Source organism: Felis catus, chromosome B4, assembly GCF_018350175.1.
Source record: "Felis catus isolate Fca126 chromosome B4, F.catus_Fca126_mat1.0, whole genome shotgun sequence".
In the NCBI taxonomy this organism is placed as follows: Eukaryota; Metazoa; Chordata; class Mammalia; order Carnivora; family Felidae; genus Felis; species Felis catus.
Genome location: NC_058374.1, coordinates 93518885 through 93541303, shown reverse-complemented (window position 1 = coordinate 93541303; position 22419 = coordinate 93518885). Strand labels below are relative to the sequence as shown.

The 22419-nt window shown below is 38.1% G+C and overlaps 1 protein-coding gene across 1 annotated transcript in view; it reads right to left on the bottom strand.

Moving 5' to 3' along the window:
- The window catches only part of RAP1B (RAP1B, member of RAS oncogene family), a 45992-nt gene extending 23873 nt beyond the window's left edge, over positions 1 to 22119 (bottom strand). Inside the window, exon 1 of the mRNA XM_023257217.2 lies at positions 21986 to 22119. The gene's annotated coding sequence lies outside the window, so the exon portion shown is untranslated. The remainder of the gene's footprint in view (positions 1 to 21985) is intronic.
- Positions 22120 to 22419: the final 300 nt, after the last annotated feature.

The following is a 22419-nucleotide window of genomic DNA, read 5'->3' as shown; positions in this document are numbered from 1 at the left end:
GTTATTTTGCTACAACACCCACCCCCAACCATCCATCTTGAAATTCTGTGATCTTAAATTATAAATAAAGGACTAAGTAAAAAACTTAACTACTGGTTCCTGAAGTCAAGTGACATTACTTCTCCCACTGAACACTTTCTGGAAGAGACGATATTTGATTTCTCCTTTCCGCCTCCAACTCCGAAAGAAGTATTTTAGCAGCTGCAGAGGACTGCTGTGTTCTCTTTGCACTCCTAAATAAATTTAACTAATTAAAATGTTAGGAGAACCTGGTATTAATCCATTGGACACAACGACAGAAATCAAAACTTCTGAGATTTAAAAATTATTTTTGGAGGTCCAAACACTACCTCTCATACTCTCTTTTAAAAATAAAACTAACAATGAACTACAAAATAAACAAAAATCCATTAAAATGAGTATTACTTTTCATATTTACTTTCTGAGTTGTGTGCATCTCTCTTGAGGGGAAAATGGGAAATGTTTCTAATCTTATATTCTGCTGAGAAAGGTCTTCTCTGTGAATCAGTTTTAAATCTAGTTAAGTGCAGAATTTGTAAGCTACCCAACAATTTCACTGTTCTGACTACATTTATAATACCTCAAGTAAGGAAAAAATTTTTCTCTTGCCCTTTTCATGGATTAATATTGCCAGTAAATAAAGCTTATTCCTACATATACTATGACATGCAATATAAGGTCATGGTTTCTAGTTTTATTACTGGAGTTATTACTATAGTTACCTTTCAGTTTAGGACTTCATCATTTCTCAGCCAAATCAAGAGAGCAAGGTAGTTAGGTGACAAAAAAAAAAAAAAAAAAAAAAAAAAAAAAGGAGATTCCAACATGTTTCGAAAAGAAGAAGAAATAATATGGGCTCAAGATGACCTGTTTGTTAGTTTCTATCAGATCCATCCCAACAGGTTGGATTTATGTAGAACTCTCCTCTGCTCCCAAGAGTTCTTTGGACACGACTTAAGAATCTACCTTGGGGCGCCTGGGTGGCTCAGTCGGTTGAGCGTCCGACTTCAGCTCAGGTCACGATCTCGCGGTCCGTGAGTTCGAGCCCCAGGTCGGGCTCTGGGCTGATGGCTCAGAGCCTGGAGCCTGCTTCCCATTCTGTGTCTCCCTCTCTCTCTGCCCCGCCCCGTTCATGCTCTCTCTCTGTCTCAAAAATAAATAAACGTTAAAAAAAGAAAAATTAAAAAGAAAAAAAAAAAGAATCTACCTGTCAGGGTTTTTTTTTTTCTTCTTTTTCTCATCAGATCTAGTAGTAAATTCTATAGGTTATACATAATGACTAAAAGATCTTCTGTGTCTCCCAAACATAATTTAGGTAAATATGGATAGAATTATGGATATTAACTTTACTATCTGTTATATATAATTTGGAATCTGATACACACACGCCTTATTTAACTATATCTTAAATAGGGAAAAAACCAGGAAAATATAAGAATTAAGGGCACAGATTTTACATCTGATTTCCTAAAATGCCAGTTCTAACTATTAGCTAAATGACCTTGGTCATGTTATTTAACCTCTCATTTAAATGAGAGGTTATGTGCCTCATTTCCTCATCTGAAAATGAGAATAACAGTATTTGCTTCATAAAGTTTTAAATATTCAAATGAAATGTGCAAATGTTAACAGATAGTAAGCAGTATTACTTGCTATTTTTAAAATCCCATCTACCTATTTACAGTGCTCAAAATTTGAAGCACCTACAGTACCTCAAAATCATACTATACTATAGGAACTTGTATATCTAGGGGAGTTGTCACTCTCTCTTATCCATCCCATTACCAAGTCTGATCCATTCTACCTTGGCATCTCTGAAATCAATTCCATTCTCTCCACTTCATTCCTTTATAAGAGCCCTCATTATTTCCTACAATGAAAAAGCGAGGGGGGGAGGGGTGGTGGATCCAAAAGGCAAACATGAAGAGAAAACATTAATATGTTGTACACTTGAATTTCAATGACCAGATTACAGATGTTAGTTTATTTTTAACTGTGAAGACAAAGAGGTAGGACAAGCTAGAAATTTGAGGGAAAAAAATATGACAACTACATTTTAGTGGCCTTTATACCCCAGAATAACTGTTGGTTTAGGACATTAAAATGTAGTGTTCGTGGGGCACCTAGGTGGCTCAGTCAGATGAACATCCGACTCTTGATTTCAACTCAGGTCATGATCCCAGGGTTGTGGGATTAAGCCCTGTGTTGGGCTCCGTGCTAAGCATCTAACATGCTTAAGATTCTCTCTCTCCCCCTCTGCCTCTGCTCTTGTGCTTTAAAATAAATAAAAAATAAATAAATAAAATAAAATACAATGTAGTGTTTGCACTGTTACCTCACAATCAAGCAGGGTCTACAGAACAAAGGGCTATGTGTACACAGAAGAGAATTCTCTGCCTATACAGACATGTTGAACAAGGCTCAAGAAAACTATATGGATATTTAAACCAGACCAGTGGATATTTTAAACAAGTAGGGCAGTTCACTAGGAAATGAGGACATTCTGGGAAAAGGGATTATGAATGCATGGTGTGGAGGGAGGGGGGAGTGGATGGACAAGGAAGGGGACCCTCTTAGCTTGAGAGTTTGACCTGTATTCGACAAGAAACTGAGACAAAGAGTTTGCAAGTTGGGAAATGATATGACCATATCTATGTTTCAGAAACTGAGTATTAGTTTTCTGAATTCTGGGAATTGGGTAAGAAGCTACCGCAGGTGAGAGATGGTGACCTAAGTTAGGGCAGTGAGAGAAGGAATCAAGAAACATGGTGACTGACTAGATGGGTGAGGAAAATGGGATGGGATACAGCATGATCAGACATGGATAGTGAGGCCATTAAACCAGATTGGGAGCCTAAGAACAGACTTGGTTCAGTAAGTATCTTATCTTTTACAACAGGTCTTAAAAGATGGCGGGGTAAAAACTGACAATGGTATAGACATGGTAGTAGAATTTATTACTAAAGAGATTAGGAAGAAGATGCTCAATGTATTCAAAAGGCTTCAGGCATAGAACAGAACATTGATTTGTTTAGCAAGACTGTAAATGTACCATGTATAATGTTCCACTCAAAATTCCTGGCTTATTAATTGAAATATATAATTCATTTAGATGACTACAAATCTCAATTTTAAGGTTTATAGTTTTAGTTAAGTCTTCATCAAATGATCTTTGATTTGATGAAGGCTTTTATCAATTTATGAACAGAAAAAATTAATACTGTACAAAACCAAAAGCCTTCCTAGGCTTAATGAGTACCTTGGGGCAAAATATTCAGTAACAAACTTGTGTTGTACAATAAACCATAACATATAAAAATCATTTGCCCACAAAGTGTCAAATAGTGTCTTTACACTTGCTTCTTTTCCTCCTTATCTGAAGCCTTTTGTGACCAGGGCAGTAAATATCTTGCATCCTATTTTCTCATTTCTTTAGGATTAAACAAGTAAGTACTGCTATGGTGACACCACTGCCACTGTTTACCTCACATTCTTTTATTAACATCTAGTCTAAAGGAAAATTTATCTATTAAAAATCAGCCAAAACTACTATAAGCAAAGTACAGATTCCTTCCTTCTTTTGTGAAAAGAACACCATTCTTTCTCAACTTCAACCTAAAATTTTCCATTTTCTTGTCTTCGCAAGTTTTTTCATCACTCAAATCTGATCTTTGCATTTCTATATAGGAATATAATGTTGGGATACATTTGCTCTAAAGGCACAAGTAACTTTTCTACAACAATGTGGTCCAAGATATAAGCTGGCAAGTCTCACAGACTGGCAAAAAGAACCATAAAAAGCTAAAACAACATCAGAGGATTCTATTCACATTCTTAAAACAAGAAAAAAAGAGGATAACAACCAAGCAAACTATTCCAGAAGAGCCTATTTTAGCCAGCAGATTAGTCAAATTAAAGATGCTATTATTATTTCACATATAGCCCCAAGAGGTACAGTTAAAAAATTTAATCATTACAAAATGGGGGGGGGGGGGAAGGAAGGGAGGAAAAGGGGGAGAAACCAGGTCATTAATGTCCTTTTGGTATAAAGTATCGATATTTTGAATGGCTCTTTCCCAATAATACCACCAAGGCACAGTGCATGTCCCAGAATAGTTAAGCTACTATGGCTTAACTGCTGATAAAACTTGCAAAGATTTTTGGTAATTTTAAGTTATATACCTGCTATTAGAGAGATTTCAGCCATGGACTTCTCTGATTTATATACATGAGGACATACAAAAGCCAATTCCAGCAAAGGAATGACTAGGCAGAGACTATCCTAGACATTTCTTTAGAAACAGTCTCTGCAGTGCAAATCTATGAGCAAAACTCAAACCACTGTAAAGGGAACTAAGAGGAAAATTTCAGGTCACCTCAGACTTTGCTTTATTTAATACAGTGCACTGAAATAAAACATTAATCATCTGATTATGCAATTTTAAATTAAAAAGTTGAGCAGCACCACTTTCTCATAAAGTCACCAATGATATGTCATATACAAATATATTCCTAAATAGATCAATTAAGCAAGTGCACTTTTGTATCTTCATTTGAACATTTAAAAATGTCCAATACTCAGAAACTTAAAAAATAAAAGCTGAAGTGCCCCCCAACACCTCCTCCCGCCAAGCCAATCACCTAGTTACCAGGCATTTACTACACTTCTTAGAAACTGTGCCAACAGTGATATGCAAAGGAGATGGCTACAGCATAAAGTGGAATCAGGGTTACCAAAGTCCTGGTTTTAGCACTGTAAGTCTTGTGTCCCAGGAAATCCTTAGTTCTGAGCAAATCAAGATGGTTGTTCATCTTAGTAGGAATACATCTTCATATGAATTTGCTTTCTGTTATGTTTCACAATCTTAAAGATACGAGAAGCTTCTGGGTGGCTCAGTCAGTGGAGTGTCTGACTCGTGATTTCGGATCAGGTTATGATCCCAGGGTTGTGGGGTCAGGCTCCACCTTGAGCATGGTGCCTGCTTAGGATTCTCTCTCTCTCTCTTTTTCTCCCTCCCGCTCCTCTCCCCTGCTCCCACATGTGTGCACTCTCTCTTAAAAAAAAAAGAAAAAAGAAAAAAAGAAAACAAAAGAAACTGCAAAGGCTTAGAAAACATCTTGCACAAACTTGGGGTACAACATAGCTTATCTTTTTCTGCAACAGAATCATACTCTTCTCTGAAATAAAATATGGAAATTAAAAACCAAATTGTGTGTGACACTATGCATAAGAGCCAAGTTGAGTGTTTATATGGTAACAGACAATATTCGTATAGCATTTACAATTTACTGTATATCTTGACATGAGTTTTCTCATTTGGATACAAGTCTAGGGACGTTTCTCATTAAAAAACACTGTCCCCTGCTTAATTAGGAGGACCTTTCATCTAATTAGTATTTGAATATGCCTTAAGTGAAAGTCACAATGAAGGTTACAAAGATGAACAAAACATACTTGGTCTCAGGAAGCTTACAATTTTGTAGGAAAAATGACATAAAATATGAAAAATATCAAAAGAAACAAAAAATATTGTCAAAATCTGAAGACAGGTCAGGGAGAGATTTATGAAGGAGGAAGCAAATGACCAAACGGCACAGCACTTCAATAGGAAAGAACATACTAGAGAAAAGTGAAAGCAAAGGCACAGAAGGCAAAAAAATGTAGGAATATGAGTAGACTCCATAGAAAGCACAGTCTGAATGGATCTCAGGGTATAAATGGGAAAATAAAAACAGCAAGAAGGTCTACATACAGTTAACATAATATAGATCTCTGAGTTTGGTCAAGAACCTTGTCTCATTTTAAAGAAAAAAAAATTTTTAATGCTTATTTATTTTTGAGAGAGAGAGAGAGAGAGAGAGAGAGAGAGAGAGAGAGAGGCAGGCAGAAAGATAGGGAGATACAGAATATGAAGCAGGCTCTAGGCTCTGAGCTGTCAACATGGAGCCTGATGCAGGGCCATGAAATCATACCCTAAGCCAAAGTGGGATGATTAACCGACTGAGCCACCCAGGTAGCCCTAGAAACCTTGTCTCATTTTTATAAGCAACAGTCCTAGACATTTTGAAGAGAAACATACCAATATTGAAAAAACTAGAGGTACTTTTTAAATGAATAAAAATAGTTCTAACAGAAGGCTGGACAATACATCTAGAAATGTTAAGCATTTTATTAAGATGATTTAAATATTGTCTACTTTTAAAATGCACCGGTTTGCAACAAAAACCTATAATGAGTTGATGAAAACTAAAATTAAGAGATCAGAAATAATGTACTGCGTGGAGGAAAGAAACTGCAAGAGACTGACAAAAAGTTAAGACAATCAGTAATTTCAGCTTCATTCTACAAGACTGTAGGAATACTATGTACCTACTATGTGCACAGAGTGCAGATACCAGATATACACATCAAGGCTATTTTTTATAACAGGATGTTAACTTTGATGCCATAGCATGTGATATCCAAAGCATACTGAGATTACTTTTAGTTAATACCGCTACCACACAACATGGCACCACTTAGGGTATTTGCGTTAAGATCTCACTTATATTGACAAATGAGGCAGATTCCTAGGGCAGGCCATACTTTTCCTCAAGAAGCTGCTTTGGATCCATCCAAGTACATAATACTCAGTTATGACTTAAATATCTCATGGCCAGGGATCTAAGTGTGAAGTTAATTGCTGCATAACCAGCACTTAACAGTTGGAATACAGAATGCAATTATTTGTTGAATGGATCAAAACCAGTTTCTTGCCCTAGGGTCTGGCAAACTCCAGACCTCAGGTCAAATCCCATTTACTGTCTGTTTTTTTATAATTAAAGTTTTGTTGGAACACTGCCACGCAATTGCATATTGTTTATGGTTGCTCATACTACAATGGTAGAGTTGAATGGTTGTGACAGAGACTGTATGTTCCACAAAGGCTAAAAATTTATGATTTGGCACTTTACAGAAAAAGTTTGCTGATACCTGCTCTATAAGCTAGAACCTCGAAGTAAGGATAGATCTTGTCCACTAATTCACTGGTGGCCAACGGGTTTTAGCTCAAACAACAACTCAAAATATCCTGGAGTGCAGTGTTGAGAATGATTCTGAGACCAACTCCGGTCTCAAAGGGAAAGATTACAGTTCTTAATTATCAATCACTACTGTGGTTTAGGAGGAGAAATAGGGTTGTAACTCTAAAAACACTGAAAACTTCTGTTGCAGAATACTTTAAATAACTAGCACTGCTGTTTGATAGTTTACAAAGATGTATTAATTAGCCACAAAATAATATGCACACTCTCTCCCCCCAAAAAACGTGAAAGGAATCACTGAGAATGGTTTGCCTGAATGCTGAAGACTGTCTACCAAAAACAATGACTTTGGATTCTGGCATAGTTGCTGATGCTCATTTTTACAACATTCATTCATTCATCATTCATTCATTCATTCATTCAATATTCATTCATTATTCACTTGGTCAACAGATTCAGTTGTTTAGAACCATTCCTAAGGATGACTAAACAGTTGTTACCAGGGGAACCTATGGCAAGAAGATAAGCCCCCAACATACCCCAAAACTCAATCAAGCTTTAAAGATAAAATTGAAAAGGGCATGTTGGGTAAAGTACATTTTTACATTTGAAGCTAAATTAAATCTGCCCCCTTTGATTCTGGAAGTAGTTAATGGAGCAAACAGTTTAACATTAAAGGATTCATGCCACTGGAGCTCTGCAAAGTTTCCCTTTAGATTATTTTAGAAGATTCCTTTGTTGGGGCGCTAAGTGGCTCAGTTAAGCATCCAATGTCGGCTCAGGTCATGATCTCACGGCTTGTGAGTTCGAGCCCCACATCAGGCTCTGTGTGGACAGCTCGCAGCCTGGATCCTGCGTCTTCCTCTCTCTCTCTCTCTCTCTGCCCTACCCCTGCGCGTGTGCACGCACGCTCTCTCTCTCAAAAATAAATATTAAAAAAGAAAATAAAATTCCTTTGTTTGCTGGACCTACCACAAGTACTTGCACCCTAGCTATAAAGGAGGCTGGGAAAACTAGTCTCCAGCATTTTTATTTCCTACAAAGCAAGTTTGTTAAACAGGACTTATTTAGATCTGTGTCTTTTCAGACACTGGTCTCTCTTAAGGTAAACGTGAACACACACATCTGTGTATCTATAAAAGACATTTTAAGGCAGATATTATATTTCTGTTAGATGTACTCTGGCCCATATGGGCCACACCCCGGAACGACAGGAAGTAAGGAGCCATGCATGGGATATGGGAAGAGGTAACAAAACCACTGTGGGGAATGGTGACAAGGAGGGTCTCAAGATCAGATCAAATTTAAATCTGAAGACCCAGAAGCCTACAAGAGCTAAGTGATATTACAGCAGTGGTTATCATATTGATGACCTCTCATCATAGTAGGGATTTTAAGTGTTTGTGTGTGAGCGCGCATAAGTCTTTAAAAGCACTTCTGAAAGACTCTGATAAAACCTCCTTGTTCTTCCTAAAGTCCCTAAGACCTACATTCCTAGCAAAGAAAGGTCAGTTCACCACAGACTGTCTTACTCAACTTTTTGCCTTCAAATAACTGTCCCCCAATTTAGTAAAGAAAAAGAGGGTCTCTCTGTTCCTCAGGTCTCCAGAAATCAGATTCTTTCAGCAATTTAAATAACTTGCTCTCAATGTCTTAACTTTCACAAGTCACAGAAAAAGAGAAAACAACCACTGCAAAGAGATGACCATTATTGGGGGTAAGAAAGCTAATGATGTATTTTTCTGTTCCTAGGTGAAGTCACATCTTCTCCAAGTTTGCTGATTTGTCATTTCAGAATTTAATACTAACACCAAAGATGCTTAATAAAGTCTTCTGAACACGTTGCAGAATCAGATAACTACAACCACAGAGACATCCCTATTTGTTAGATAAAATATCTGCTTTCATATATTTCAAGCAAATGCTACACTAAGTACAGTTTATGAGCTGTTAGGGTAGAGGTAAAAGAAATCAGAAGTGAGGTGCTTTAGTACTAGCAGGTAAATTAGAATTTAAGTTAAGGGTAGATTCCAGAACAAACCAAACCTGTCTTCATAAATGGAAGAACATCACAACTATTTCTTTTAATATAAACACTCAAATTTTACAAAACACCACCATCTATAAGGATGGGGGAACATTTTTTTTTAAAACATAATTTTACAATCTGTTTCAACATAAGGCTGAATTCAGAAACAGAATTAGTGTCTTCCATGAAAGAAGGAATAAATGACTGCAAAAAATATTTTATTTCATTGTACTGTTAACCTCCTAACTAGGATTAAATGACAAAGCTTAATGTGACTGCCCTCAAATGCATTTGAAACCATAAGAGGAATGCCATGATTTAGACTGTGGGTTCATAATTTGCATGACTAAATTACATTCTAAATGAAATTTCAAGCCCAGGACATTCCTAATGGAAAATTCCCTAGTAAACCTGCCAAAAGTTCAGAGGAGAAAAATTAACCAACTAACAAAAAAAACAAACAGTGGAAGCAGAGGTACTTCCCATAGTTTTCTCTTGTAATTTTAGTATCTCAATCTAAGTAAGCAGCAGTTTATGCTAGCTGCTTAATGCCAACACTGGTTTATGCAACTAATTGTTTTATGAAGTTATTTTTAACTAATTTAAGTTCTTCCTTTTACACTTTGCCATGGTCAGTTTGTTCAAAGATGCTCTCAGTTATTGAGTAAAATAAAGTCCATTTAGAAAAATAAAATGCATGCCACACTTTGGAAGCCACAAATAATGCTTGTATTTGGCTTTCTCATACATTACTCACTTACTTGCATAATTAGTAGGTCAGTAAGTATTTTTTTTTTTTTAAAGTAGCTTCAGAACTTGCCTGTCTTGGCAATTCTAAGAAATAGAAGTCAGTATCCAAAAAATAGCATATACATGTTTGCATTCTTGGACATTCGTATATACCAAATGAATGGAGAAAAGCAATGAGAACCAAAGTTTGGGTGTTAATTAGGTTGTTAGAATAAGGAGTGCACATGGGGAAACCACAAAAAGTATGCAGGGACTTTCTGTAATCAATTCTGAGTTCCAAAGAAGCATCTTCAGATATTGCCTTCCTTCCTTGTCAAAAACAAGTGATTCCAGGGGCGCCTGGGTGGCGCAGTCGGTTAAGCGTCCGACTTCAGCCAGGTCACGATCTCGCGGTCCGTGAGTTCGAGCCCCGCGTCAGGCTCTGGGCTGATGGCTCAGAGCCTGGAGCCTGTTTCCGATTCTGTGTCTCCCTCTCTCTCTGCCCCTCCCCTGTTCATGCTCTGTCTCTCTCTGTCCCCCAAAAAAATAAATAAACGTTGAAAAAAAAATTAAAAAAAAAAAAAAAAAAAAAAAAAAAAAAAAAAAACAAGTGATTCCACCAAGGATTTCTATTTTTTATATGTTTATGTATTTTGAGAGAGAGTATGTGTGTAAGAGAGCATGCATGCATGGGCAAGGCGGGGGAGAGGAGAGAGAGAATCCCAAGCAAGCTCCACACTGCCAGCGCAGAGCCCAACTCAGGACTCAATCCCAAGAACTGTGAGATCATGACCTGAGTTGAAGTCAAGGATTGGATGCTTCACCGACTGATCCACCCAGGCACCGCCCCCCCCACCCCCCGCTCCCGATCAAGGATTTTTAGAGATCAAGTCAGCCCTATATAGTATTCCTATTCCAACCTCCTATTGTACTCTTACTTCACAATTAAATGTATCATGTAATTTTTAGAAACCTTATGAACTGGGAGACAAACTACATGATATCTTAAAAGACTTTAAAAATCTACTAAGAAATTGTGGCTAATATATGAGCTGTTAATCATTAAACATTTTAAAAAACCACTTATTATGTTCCAGGCACCAATATACACAAATGAATCTTCACTATTTCCAAACATTTAACTGGATTCTAAGGAATTAGGTGGTTTTCCCATTCCTTTAGAGACTCATCACCCTAAACAGGGCATTCCAGCCTGAATCTGTGTCGAAAAGAATTGCTTGGCAGAGACTGTTTCTAAGCTAATGTGTTCAGACCCTGATGTCCTCCCCAAAGACACAAATAAAGAGTAAAGTCTTTCTAACAATTTTAGATCCATTTTTCATAGAAGATATAATTTTTTTACAGAGCAAAACCTCACCTAAGTACTACCATGAGGCTAAAGTTTTTATTCATCCTATTCAGTGTGACTATTCATGTTTCACTTTAGAAATATTAAGAGTTTGAATACTCTTACTAATATTCAAAACAAATCTTTCCACAAAATTCTGAATTCCAAAACACCTGGGACCAAGAATTCTAAGTGAGGGATTCTGGGCCTATAATTCATTTCATAAACATCTATGATAGCAAAACACTTCTTTGAAAAAACTTTGCATTTTCTAATTTCCGTATTGTTGCCTACCCTGATTCACTGATGGTCTAAACCTTATGTTCTCTCTTGATATCATGTATAGATCATACCCACCTCATTTTTTAGGTCTTTTTGGACTAGTAGAGCCTAAGATTTTTCACTATTCCTCTGACTCTATAACCATTCATCTCTATCACTCATTTGGGTATCAATTATTATTATTTTGAACTGCTATTTAAATTTCAGATGAACTTTTCATGTCTTTGCTAAAACCTTTTGTGCATAATTACGTGATTTAATTCTAACATACAGTAACTGAGAACAACTAGCTCGCAGTAACATGCAGTCAGATGAATGAGTCCTCAAGAGACAGATGCCCTAAATAATGAAGAATTATAGTTGGAAACAGATATAACACTTAAAAAAATTAGTGTAAATGGCCTATGATGGGAACTGATAAACTACGGAATACTTTATGTATTTTTCTCATTAAAATAAAAAATTGTTGAGCACTATGTGCCAGTTACTGGGCTAACCATTTGAGATCGTGGTGGCAAAGTGACATGGTATTCCTGGCCTCCTGAAACAGTTTAGAGGGCAAGAGAGAATAAGTGGATAAATGTTAATTACTGATTATGATAAGAGCTATGACGACAATAAAGGGGATACTCCTTTATATAAGGTGATCAAGAGAAACTTCCCTGTAAATGTACAGTGAGTTAAGATATAATGTTGACACTGAGTCAGAACTGCAGAGAGCTGGAGAAAGATCACACTAAAGAGTAGCTGTAAACCCCAAATCTCAAAAGATGGTAAAGGGCTTGTTGGGTCAAGATCAGAAAGAAGTTCAGTATGGATAGAGCTTTGTTAACAATGGAGAAGAGATAAAGTTGTGAAATAAGCAAGAACTGGATCTGGTTTCTATTTTAAGACACGGGGGGGGGGGGGGATTGGGACTGGAGGATACTACATGATCTGATTTACATTTTTTTTTTTTTTTTTTAATACTAGGTGGAGACTGAGCTAGATGAAGACAAAAACTGAAACAAGTTAGGAAGCTCCTGTAGGAGTCAAACAAGAGAGGACTGGCTTAAACAAGAGTAATACCACAGAAACACAGGATTTTAGCGCTCAAAAAGACCTAAACAGCCATTTAATCAAACTTGCTTTATGGAAAGATAAGTCCTAAGAGAGAAGTTAACTTGTTCAAGGTTTTACAGCCAGTGCCAGAGAGAAGTCTGAGACACTTAAGTCAAGATTATAATCACTAAGCCATGCTACTTAACAGGCTGGAATCAAAGGTCTAGCAACTACTGAAAACTAGCACATCATTCCTCAAATTTACCCCTCAAGCTTCAAGTCATCAGCTAAAACTTATGCGAAAAGTAAGTGTTCAATTTGAGCACCTGAAGGTTCAGAGGAAAGTACACAAAGGGTCTGTCTGTTGAGGAATAAAAGTACTCTCAGCTCACACTGCTTAGTGACGGAACTTTTACTTTAAACCCCACAATCTCAGATAGGTAATATTAATTTATCTTCTACCTAGGACCCTTTCTTTGGTAGATAAGATGGATCAATCACTAAAACATCACAAATGCTTTTCAAAGTGTTTATCATTCCTGTTCAATCAGAACTCTAAAGTGAATGCAGTTAACAGTAGTCTTGCTCATTAGAAAGAGAACGTCTTAATCATCTCCCTTATTCTTTTCTGCACTATTTCCTGCCCTTCTACCTCTTCACTGCCTATTATCACCATCATCACTTTCATGTCAACAGAAAAATGTTATGAATGCTCTTCTGTCCTTAAAAGCTTGCACATCCTGTCTTCTCTTTGTTGAAGATGATGAAGGTGACAGGACTTTTGAAAGAAAAAAAAAAGTATAAAAAAAAAATCTAAAATAGAGAAAATTTCATACAAATTTTTTTTCAGCTAGCAACTAAAACTGCATAAGCAATAGCCAGTGCTATTAACTGTGATTAATTTGGGTGTCCTGAACCTAAACTATAATCTCAGTATGTTCCTTACTTCAGAACAGCTGACCAGGTAATTGTTTAATATAGAGAGAACTAAAGCTTCCTATTAAATTCCCTCCCCCTCACTGTGGAATTAGCTTTTGTAGGCAGGAGTTCTATAATGCTTACTCCTCAAAGCTACCCCAAAGTTAGCATTTTTACACTTACTCCTCTACACCACTCCACGCCTCTGCCTCTTCCTCTTCTGTCAACGCTGTTCTTTCAAACAGTGGAACTCAGACTCACTACTCTTCACAGAACACATCCATTTTATTATCTCTAGGGAAATAACTGGCACTAAATTTCTAAGAAATTAAGTACAGTATAAGCTACAACTTACCCATCTTCTTTCATAATCTGAAACTTATTACTTGAACTGAATGCAGATTAGCCTAAAACTCCTTTAAAATTTGGAACTGGGGTGCCTGGGTGACTCAGTAGGTTAAGTGTGTCTGACTCTTAGTTTTTGCTCAGGTCATAATCTCCCCGTTTGTGAGTTCGAGCCCCACATCATGCTCTGTGCTGACAGTGCAGAGCTGCTTGGGACTCTCCCTCTCTCTCAAAAATAAATAAACTTTACAGTAAATTAAAAAAATAAAAGATTTGGAGCTGTTCTATGACATGAAGTTTATAAAAATCCTTAACAAGGATTGCTACAACTGTTCCTAAACAAGCATGAAAGAAGAACTTTCTCTCAGAAGAACTTACATTTGTTTTAAAGGTATCTACTAAAGGGGCTCTTGGGTGGTTCAGTCGGTTGAGCATCTGAGTCTTGATTTTGGCTCAGGTCATGATCCCAGGGCCGTGGGATCTGCATTTGGGTCTATGCTAAGTGTGGAGCCTGATAAAGACTCTCTCTCCCCCTCTTACCTTCCCCACCTTGTGCATGCTAAAATTTAAAAAATATATACATTTTAAAATGTATCCACTAAAGGTAGACAACACAGCAAATTCTCAGGTCAAAGAGACATTATTAAACTTGAAATGAGAAGAAAATTGATAGCTTTACTACAGGAAAGCTACTAAATATTCTAAAATCATGAAAGTCAACTATTAAAAAAACTACCTTAAGGTTATGTCAGAATTTGGGCACACGTACAATCTATGTATAGATGAGTTACCAGGTGTACAAAACAAATATTAAAACCAAGAAATAGGCTTAAAAATTAATAATCAGCTAATCTGTTACTATGATCAAAAGTTGAATGGAATGCTCAAGAAGCCTATTAAAAAAGTCAACCTAGGGGCGCCTGGGTGGCTCAGTCGGTTGAGCGTCCGACTTCAACCAGGTCACGATCTCGCGGTCCGTGAGTTCGAGCCCCGCGTCAGGCTCTGGGCTGATGGCTCAGAGCCCGGAGCCTGTTTCCGATTCTGTGTCTCCCCCTCTCTCTGCCCCTCCCCTACTCATGCTCTGTCTCCCTCTGTCTCAAAAATAAATAAAAACATTTAAAAAAAAAAAGTCAACCTAAAATGACTACATATTAATAAGAGATTTCAAGATGAAGCACATGAAAACATGGCTTCACATTTATCTATGGTTCCTATTCTTACATTCCCCTCCAACGTAAATCAAAGATGGTAAACACTGAGAACAAAGCATGGAAAAATGAGTGTACAAAAAGGTGAATAATAACCACACAGCTGGAAACATTTAGTAGCCTTAAATGTCGATATTCTCTTTTGATACTACACCAAAACTTGACAACTGGTTGCAATATACTGGAACGGAAACCTTACCAAAAAACTTTAGATCTGCCGGAATATTAAAACCCATTGGTTTAATGGAAGGATTTCTTACCCATGCATGATTTTATAACATCATGCATTGGTCACTTAGAAAACACTTGTACAGAGTTATGTGGATCTTCAAATGTTGACACATTATATATTCTTTTTAAAAAACTATCTTCTTTAACATCACTAATATCATCAGAAATTTTTTCTAAATATTGGGAAGCTGTCAAGAGCACAGTGGCTGATACAAATTTTCCAAAATTCTAATTTTCACTTGAAAACTGGAACTTTGTCATTGACCATAAATACTGTTGATCCTTTCCTTAAAGCAACAGGCTCATTTTGTTTATTATGGAGAAAATGTCTCCCCAGTACCCAAGTCTGAATAACTGTAGTTTTTCAGGGATTCTTTAAAGTAAAAATGGTATTCATGAAAAGTGGCTGGTTCAGCTTGCAACTCAAATTACACAAATGCTTTTCCTATAGACAACTGTTATATCTTCAATATGCCAGCAAAAACAGTGTTTCAAGCAATCTTTTCATTCTGTCATAGTATATTGAAATAATATGTACAAGAGCCAAGATTTGATTAAAAAACAAAAAAAACAATTTTTTTTTTGTTTTTTTTACTTCTTCATCAAGTGCATTTAGGTAAGTGAAGTTTTTTGTTTCTGGTTTTTGTTTTTTTGTGCATGGCAGTGAAGAATACAATGACTATGAATACAGCGTGGTGCTCTGACTTGACTGGTTCTAAGGTGCCCTAAATTTTACCCACCACTGCTTTCGTACCATTGGTACACATGTCAACGCAGTAAAAAAGGTAAAGAACATCTCAGTATTATTGTAAAATCAGTTTTGTATGTGCAGACTCCTGAAAATGTTCACGCAACCCCAAGGATTCTTTGGAGTATACTTTGAAAACCACTGAGCTAGACAATTTGTTATGCTGTTCACAATCACAATGATTTTGTCTTAGTCCTTATTCATACATTAATAACAGTCTTAAAAATCAACTTCAGCTGGAAGAAGCAATGCTACAGAGGAATAAAAGTTTTATAGAACAAGAACTAATACTACATTAGTATAGTCTCTATAATAATTTACGGATAATACTCCACTTAATCCTCAACAACCCAAGGGATGCCTGGGTGGCTCAGTGGGTTAAGCATCTGACTCAAGTCATGATCTCACAGTTGTGAGATCAAGCCGTGTGTTGGGCTCCAAGCCCTCTCCCCCTGCCCCTCATTGGTGTGTGCACTCTCTTAAAAAAAAAAAAAATCCTCAACAACTCTAATATATGTTATTTTTCCCACTGAGGAACCACGAGTAGGAAAACTTCAGAAAGGGAAGTACAAATTTTGCCTAAAACCTCATTGTACTGGTGGAATTATAAGTGATATTGTCTTCTTTGTATTCTTCTGCGTTCTAAAACACTTTAACAAGAAAATTAAAAAGACAAACATTTAAAAATGCAGCCAATCTTACCAATACAAACCCAGTGCAATTTCAAGTTGAAGAATTTCAAGAGCAGAAGAAAATACACACATATTTGTATACTTCATCCCTATCCCTATTATTTGTACAGTATAGAATTCAAGATTACCAAAGGATTCCTCAGTTTTGTTATCAAGTAACTTAAACATAACTTATAAATCTTAGAAGTAGCAGCTATAACTTTGTTAGCATAAAATAGTAATATTCTCACTGCAACCTTAAAACACAAGGTAACAGTTGGATGCAATATGCATACCACTTTGACACCAAAAACCTATTAATTAAACAGTTTATATTTACAGTTTTTATTTTATCGATATCCTCAGTTCCATTAACTTTCAGAAAGTCTCCCAATTTTTTTTAGAATAAAGTGACTTAGAAAAATATATTCCAATGTATAAACTTTAGAAGTATAAATTTTAGAAGACACAGATAATTAGAACTTTATTTTACATAACATTTTCCATTTCCTTTCCAGAAGCCTTTGCCAAAAACTGCTATTACATGGACAAAACAGATTTTCTTTCATCTTTTTTCTCTTCCCACAAAGCAGAGGAAAGCAACAGGTAATCTACCAGTGAGGCCATCAGTTCTGTATATGTTTTCAAGAAAAAGTTATTTAATGAAATGCTAAGTTTTGAATAAGAAAAAATGTCTATTTTATTAAAAGTACATATTTACTGAAATAAATTTTCAGAGCAACTACTGAAAAATTCAGCAAGATCTATAATGTAGTGAAGGTGCTGATTCCAAGTCAATAATTTAAAGCAATCAAAATTATTTATAACTGTTTTTAAATAGATGTTCTCTTCCTTTAATATCTTTATTGAGTCTATCTGTACAACAGTTAAAAACATTCAATTCCTCACCACTGGAAAAAACTACCTAGCAAATTATCTCATAAGATCAGAATCCAGTTTAAATTTAAAAGGCCTCACTGGTTACATACATAAAATATATAAGGTATATAAAGGAGCTTATCTACAAAATTATAAAATAGCGTAACTATAAGAGTAAGCTTTAGAAGCCAGCTCAATGTAAAAATCCAGAATCAGAACATTAATTACTCTCTGTGGTTAGAAAGACTAAGATTCTTAATTTAAGAGTAAACATATTTCTAGTACTCAAGTACCTTAAATACAAATAACTTTAATCATAGTTATATTCCAGATACTGTTCTGTATAATAAAAACCAGATGGAAATTCTGCAGTTCATGTTGCAAGTATTTTTTCTTTTGGTAATTTAAATATTATTTAAAACCTGGTACATTTCCCTAAATGTTCATTTCTTTCTTTTATAAATTTAAGGTTCCTTAGAAACAGTTTAAAAATTCTTGATCCTGTGTTAATGCAGAACAAAAATTCTTTTTAAATTGCTACTGAAATAATAATCACTTGCTGTATACCCTTAATTTGACTAACATCAGGAATAAACACATCAAAGCTAGCAAGTATGGAATACTGGTATTTCTTTTTGTTTGTGGCACATTTTAAAAAGTGATTTTAATTCTTTAAAGGCAGCACAAAAATGGTTCTTCTTTAAATGTCTTTAAAACAGAAATTCCATGGGGTACCTGGATGGCTCAGTCCGTTAAGTGTCCAACTGTCAACTTCAGCTCAGATCATGATTTTATGGTTTGTAACATCAAGCCCCACATCGCTCCATGCTGAGCATGGAGCCTGCTGGGAATTCTCTGTCTGTCCCCCACCACCCCCCATGGTCTAGGTGCATGCTCTCTCCTCCTACCCCCACCCCCAAAAAGAGAAATTCTATGGAAAAGGGATTGGTCTTAAAGTCCAGTGTTCAACTAGGCTCAAAGTATAGCAAGCCAGTCTTTATTGCAAATGGATAAATTCATTCTATTTTTTGTAGCTACTGCTTCCAATGTATTCATGAGATTTCCAAAGAATTAATAAACTAAAGACTTAAGTTCTCAAATGGTAATTAGTACCTTTTGATACTACTGCAAAATATCTAAGAACACTGAAAAATATTTGGCTTCAGCCCAAGTGTTTCAGCACATGGTACTCCTGTTTATTGAAAAATTTGTTCAATGTTATAATGAATCATTGCATCAGCCAAAATATCTGTTCCTTAACTTTTTCTAAAAGAAATTTAACTTAAAAAGGCTAATAGTAAAAACTTCAGCCTAATCCCTTAAGACTATGGGGTCCTCAAAAATGGTAAGAGGAGAAAAATAATCAAGGCACATATTTAGTCACAACTTTATGTGGTCTTACAAAGTTTAAGATAAATCTTTATCAAGTTTTCTCTAGACTGAACATGTGACATCACTGTCATAACAAAAAAAGCACTTTTGAATATTTAGTTCACAAAGACTAAACTATTCCTGGTGTGTCAAATTTAGACAGCACAGATCAATACCCACCGTCTTTATATATACACGGGAACATGTTATTGTAAGTCTAGGAAAATGACACATGTGTATCAATAAGATCTTGGTATTATTCAGTAATAAAATTACCTATTTAAAATCACACATTTGGGAAAAAACTAAATATCTGTGTAAAACAGTGAAATTTTCTTTGTATCCAGATCTAGTTCACACATTAATTTTACTCCCCTAACAGATATTTGTCAAATACCTACAACAAAAGTCAAAACTGAACGAGCAATTTCTCATCCCAATCTCAGACTTTCTACTTAAAACAACATGTATAATTAGTTACCATGTTATCAATCTCTGCATAGGCCTTCTACCAGTCTTGAATTACACTGAAGATACACTTAATATGATATTTATGTACATGATCAAAGTTTTAGGATTAATTCTTCATTACAACTCAATAGATGCCCCTTAGCATGGAGGCTTACTTTCCTTTCATATAGCAAAGAGAAATGTTGGAATTTTATAGTTAAGGATTATCTTGAGGATAAAATGAAAATCAGTTTGTAAAATTAAAAGGATCCCAAAGCCAATGTGTTAATGTTTATTTCTGAAGGAAGACAGAGTGTTCTCCAAATAGTCTCTCTTAAATGTTTACTACAATTAATTTTTCTACCTAAATGCTAAACCCTTATGTGCAAAGGCAAGGTTCTCAGAACCAAGATTATAATGGGGAATGAAATGGATCAGTTCCTCCCCTCATTATGCTTACATTTAACAAACTGGTATTATCTATGTGCAATGTACCACGTACATGTGCAATGTACGTGCTTTGGGGCATACAAAGAAGACATCCTGTCCTTGGACTTTACAATTTAGAGTAATAGATAACAAAAATCATACGAATAATGACAACAGAACAGTAGCAGAATGTTGGAAGTGATAGGTGTCATAGCAAGAGAGGACTTTCCTGGAACGGAGCAGGGGGTATTACGGAGAGAATGCAAAAGACAGAGCAATTATTTTCATGCCCCCATCACATTTTTTAAATTAAGCCAGTGTATTATTGGGCTCTTCAGTTGTATTGATACCTCGAACATTGAAACAAAACTGGCTACAGGTGTTTTAAAGATCTGCTTTGGGGCTTCCTCAGATAAGACAACATCACAATTTATTGTGAATGCCAAACAAGAAAATCCAAGTGAAAACACTTGGTGCAGTGCAGAGTTTAAAAGCAAAGATGGGCTCAAATAAGACACTCATTCAGGGTCCTGTGTCCTTAAAGTTATTTAGCCTCCTTGACTGTCAATTTCCTCTCCTAAAATCTGGAAATGAAACTACCCAAGTGGTTCTTCCACACTATTTGACTAAGGCACCAATCGTTTTGTGTATGATTACTATCCTGTAAACATGTAATTCACTATAAAAATACTTTATTTCTTCTTCCAGTTTCTCTATTACATACTGTCCTAAAAGTCCGCAAGGCCACTAACTAATCTTATCTTTTCTAGGCCTCAGTTTCCTCCTCCATAAAATGAGAGGGTGGGACTGGATGACCTAAATAGTCCCTTCCGGCTCTTAAAAAGTCCCATGACTCCGTTATGACTCAAATACTATTCAAGAGTCAGCTTTCAGGAGTGATAGGACTTTGAAGTTAAATGAACATCTCCCTTCTTTTCTGTTACTTCTTGCTAAGATAAGATTTTGTTGAGCAAGTCTGAACAGCTTTCTAATTACAAAAAAGTCAAAACTTTACAAGTTAGAAGCTTTAAGTTGTAAGCACTCGATATATATTAGATGCTACCAGCAAAACAAAAATCCAATTAGACTGAATTAATTTTAAAATCACGATGTTCATTTAGTGTCAACTTCTACCCCGTTAAAAATGTAATTTCCCGTTACTGTAATACAGAACTGCTTATGTTCCTTCCAAACAAGAGTTGCAGGGCAAAAATGCTTTGCTAAACTAATAAATGTGTGGGGCGGGGGGGGGGGGGTGGCGGCGAAGGGGAAGCAAATCTTGTACTTAAACTCGCAAGGATGATCTTTTCTCCAAAAGCCATCAGTTCTTTTCAGAAGAAAAATCCAAATGGCCCAGTTAACTGGGGACAGTTTTAAATAAAATTCATGGTGCTGACAGTTTTAAGATTAGACACATCGAGATGGCGAAAAAGAGAAGACGACAAACTTCCTGGATTTTGTCTCCCTCTGTAAGAGAAGAGAGATTTCCTCTTGCTGACGAAAGGAAAGGCCCCTTTAACAGGGGCCCTACGCGGTGCCCTAACAGTTTTCCCTACGCGGTGGCTGCTGCCAGACTAGGTGGGGCTCCCTCCGCTGCCTTCCTCCTGCCACTTCCCGCAACAAATGGAGCAAACCAGTCCCGTTTCAGGCAAACTTTTTCCCTGTCAGGCTGGAGCCTGCAGGGCGCCGGGGAGTGGTTTCCCCGAACGCTCCCCGTCCTGGCTCGGGGCTGGGGGAAGCTGGGTCTTCTCAAAGGACAACTTTCTGGTTTCCGTTCTAACTTCCACCCACACCCAGGAGGGCACAGGGGTGGCCAGCGAAGGGGCTCCGGCGCGGGGTACTAGTGTTCCGGGGAGCCCGGCGGGGGACGGCGGGCAGCGGGAGAGGCTGCGGCGGCCGCGGGCAGGAGGGAGCGAGCGGGTGTGGGGGGGGGGTCCTCGGGCTCTCACTTCCTCCGCCATATTTCAGACATTTGACCCCTTCCGCAAAGCGCGCTGTTCCCCGGCGGCGGCGGCTCGTCCCCGCCGGCCCGGGAGGCAGCGCGTTCGCCGGCCGGCCGCCGGGCCCTCGCACCACCTGCCGCGCGCCGTGAAGCCGCCGCCGCGGCCGCCAGGGTCCCTGACCGCCGCGCGCGCCCCGCCCGGCCCGCGCCGCACCCCACCCGCTCCCCTCAGCCGGCGCCCGGCCCCCGCCCCGCGCGGCCGCCGCCGCCGCCGCCACCGCCGCCGCTCCCCTCAGCGGCCACGCACACACTCTGCGAACCTCTCACGCTGTCACCGGGTCCCCGCAGCCCGCGTCGCCCCGTGCCTTGCGCTCCCTCCGGGTCGCTGCTCCGGCGCCACGGCGGTCCTGCCGCTGCCGCCGCCGCCGCTCGGGCTGGTTTACACGCCTGACTCTGGGCGAGGTTTGGCGGTGTCGCCTTGACGTCAGGCGTTCAGCCTCGCTCTCGCTTCCGTCCGCGGGCGGGGCGCGCGGGTGCGCGGCCGAGGAAGGGGCGGGGCCGAGGGGCGGAGCGAGGGGAGCCGAGGGGGCGGGGCCTTGCGCGCCGCCGCAGCGCAGGCCGGACCCACGCGGCGCCCTTCGCGGCAGCGTTTTCTCCGCGGTGTTTCTTTCCCTGCTCTCGTCCCCCTTTCAGCTTCGCCTGGGCCACCTGGTTCGGGACCCATAGGCGTGTCGGCTTCGCTGACTTCAGCGGG